Below are 3372 nucleotides of genomic sequence, written 5' to 3' on the forward strand. Positions count from 1 at the left end.
GGCTCAGCCACTCAGCAGCGCTGTGACCTTGAACAAATGCTTAATCTCTCCAAGTCTTCTCTTGTCCTTGATTTTCGCAGCTGCCGCCCAGAGTGGCTCTGACAGAGCAGTGAGATGCTGGGTGTCAGAGGGCAGCTCCAGGTCCCATCTGACGTTCTGCTTCCCTGGGTCTTTTCGGTGCCGGTTGAGTCTATGGCCTGTGAACTCCTGGATTCAGACTCATACAACTTTAGCAGAGTTCTCAGTTCAGGGAAAGCCAGTGTTGTCTGAATCTTGGAATGATCAATCTTCCCGTGGGCTCTGAGAACCGGCAGCCCTCAACCAGTCAACACGTACTGCTTGTTCTCTATGCGTCCGGCCAGGATTTGGAGATCTTTTCTCATCGTAAGGGCGGCAACTGCTACATTACTCGGCTCATTCTGGCCCTGCATTTAATAATACTTTGGCAAGTCTTCACGCCTTCGACACGAGCCCAAGTCCTTTGTGTTGTTCTCTTTCATCTGCCTTTATGAACCTCCTCTTGTTTCCCTGTAGCCTCTGATCTGACCCTCTCACCATCTACACGTAGCTGCTGTCGGATCTGATCAGATCACAGCCTGGTAGGACACATTCTGGGCTGCAGGTGGTTGCAAAGGCTTGGCTGAGGGGTGGGGAATCTAGACCAGAGAATGTGGTCACTTCAGGTCTCAGCACAATCCCAGTGGGGTTGGTAGTAAGCCCCAGTTCCCACTTCCCACCTTCTCTAAGGACTTTTGTACATCAGTGCAGAACACAAGAGCCATCATGACATGTGCATAATTCCAGATGTGTGAAACTCATAAAATCCTTTTTTCAGAAGCTTTTCACTTGTCTTCGTCCAATGACATAATACTAAAGTTTAGCCTCCAAAAACTGTCTTTCAACATATATATATATATATATTTACAGAGACAGAAAGAGTCAGAGAGAGGGATAGATAGGGACAGACATACTGGAACGGAGAGAGATGAGAAGCATTTTCATCAGTTTTCCGTTGCGACACCTTAGTTGTTCATTTATTGCTTTCTCATATGTGCCTTGATCCCGATTTTTCAGCAGACCAAGTAACCCCTTGCTCGAGCCAGCAACCTTGGGGTCCAAGCTGGTGAGCTTTGCTCAAACCAGATGAGCCTGCACTCAAGCTGGCGACCTCTGGGGTTTTTTTTTTTTTTTTTTTTACAGAGACAAAGAGAGAGTCAGAGAGAGGGATAAACAGGGACAGACAGGAAGGAGAGATGAGAAGCATCAATCATTAGTTTTTCCTTGCACGTTGCAACACCTTAGTTGTTCATTGATTGCTTTCTCATATGTGCCCTGACCGTGGGCCTTCAGCAGACCGAGTAACCCCTTGCTCAAGCCAGCGACCTTGAGTCCAAGCTGGTGAGCTTTTGTTCAAACGAGATGAGCCTGACTCAAGCTGGCGACCTCGGGGTCTCGAACCTGAGTCCTCTGCATCCCAGTCTGACGCTCTATCTACTGCACCACTGCCTGGTCAGGCTATCTTTCAATATTTAATACTTTTTCTCAATCCTCTCTGGATTTAGTCTCCTTTACTTATATCAATTATTTGTCTTGTTCTGTCCAGCAAATGCAAAGGCTTGCCCAGCTGCTGTTAAGCTGTGGATCGATCTCTTTTGGAGTCTTCCCACGTATTTCGATATCAGTCTGTGGAAGTATGGTGCACCAGCAGAAGCTGTCAAGGCCACCCTGAAAGTGAAGGAATGCATTGATACGATCTCCGTATTTCGCAAATTGAGTGTTGGAACATTTGCGGTAATTTCTTTCTCCTTTCTGCATAGCGGCTGCTGCTCAACTGCACCACCAGGGTGTCGGTCAGGGTCCGACACAGGGTGTGAAGGCAGCTGCCCCTCTGCTCACCTCTGATCGAGTGGCCCATGCACACCAGCTCCATGATAACGTGACACCTGCTGAGCTGGACTAAGGCTGCACACAGCGCTGGGCATGTTTGTCCTTCTCAGGTCACTTCCCTGGGCACCAGGTTCCCCACAGTGTCCTGATGAGAGGGACAGCCAGGCCCACAGGGTGTGATATTGTAGGACCAGAGACTGTTCCCCCAGCAGGACGGGCCCCTCACCCAGTGGCACAGTCCCTGGGACTCTCACGGGAGGACTGGGAGGGAGAAGGGGACACAGCGAGAGGGAGAGAGCCGGCCCCGCCCTCTGTCAGGGGTGGCTGCTGGAGGCTCTGCCAGCTCTCACAGAGCCGGGGGCACCCCGTACCTCACCCCACATTTCCCAGCCAGGGGGCCGCAACCCTCCCTGTGTCCTCTGCAGCCCCGTGTGGAGCTGAAACACTTCAATCATGTCCTCATGGAGAGATCACACAGATGTAAAGGTGTCTCTGCTCGTCTGCCCTGAAATTAAGTCAGGCTTCACACAAATGTCCTCACTAGCTGGATTCTCAGTGTGGGGAAGTCTGTGTGCCGTGTGGGGAATGTCCACTCCTGGAGGCAGGACATCTGCAGGCAGAATGGCCCACAACCCCTCTCGCACCATTTTTGTAGCTCAGCCCTGTGTCCTTGTTCAGTGACAAGTGGAGTCCTCAGTGCTGGGACTCAGAGGAAGGACACCGGGCTGCTCTGCCCAACTCCTGAGCCTCCTCCTCGCTCCACTAGAGACCTGAGCCCTTCTCTGGGGACACGCAGGGTTTATCTGCGGGGTGTGGACATGGTTCTCTCCTGACTCGCACAGTCTGTGCAGACTGGACCAGGACTATTGAATTCCCCACACGCACGGCTACCTGCCTGGTGCCTCCACTTCCCTTTGCTGGTTGCAGTTTCTTCCACATCTGGGTTGTGAACAACAGTCTGTGTTAACATGGCTTCTGCAGGGGCTTCATGACTGATGTTTCTATTCTTTTTTTTCTATTTCAGCAAAAATTATTGGTGGAATGTACATTATAGATTTAGCAATCTTCTTTGTGAGTTCCTGTCGTTCATTGATGACCTGACCTCTCCCGGACATCGTGAAGGTTTCAACGTCTTGCTTCAATAAATTTCTTTCCTGCACTTCGCTGCCTGTCTTGTTGTATCCAACAGTCTTTGGCTTGAGTTGGGTGGTTTCATCATGAAGCGGCCAGTGGGTGGTGTCAGGAGTAAAGTAGGGAGACCAGCGTCCAGGGACCATGGCGGTCTGAGTGCAGGGGTCCCGGCGGGAACACGGGCTCAGGAGCCATCCTGCATGACCCCACAGATTGCCCGGTCACGTGGCCCCGAGGGCGGGGCGGTTGAGGGTAAAAGCACGAGAATGTCCTGCTCTGGGGCGGGGACTGCGGAGACCGCAGCCTGACAGCAGTCACATGGTTCCCACCAGGCAGCATCGCTGCTACTGCGCC

At 51.8% G+C, this 3372-nt stretch overlaps 1 long non-coding RNA gene across 1 annotated transcript; it reads left to right on the forward strand.

Annotated features, from left to right (window-relative positions):
• The first annotated feature begins 1746 nt into the window (after positions 1–1746).
• On the forward strand, positions 1747–3046 carry LOC136388546 (uncharacterized). The gene is made up of 2 exons (XR_010748192.1): positions 1747–1791; positions 2912–3046. It is a non-coding gene; the product is annotated as an uncharacterized lncRNA (long non-coding RNA).
• Positions 3047–3372: the final 326 nt, after the last annotated feature.

This window comes from Saccopteryx leptura, chromosome 1, assembly GCF_036850995.1.
Source record: "Saccopteryx leptura isolate mSacLep1 chromosome 1, mSacLep1_pri_phased_curated, whole genome shotgun sequence".
Classification (NCBI taxonomy): Eukaryota; Metazoa; Chordata; class Mammalia; order Chiroptera; family Emballonuridae; genus Saccopteryx; species Saccopteryx leptura.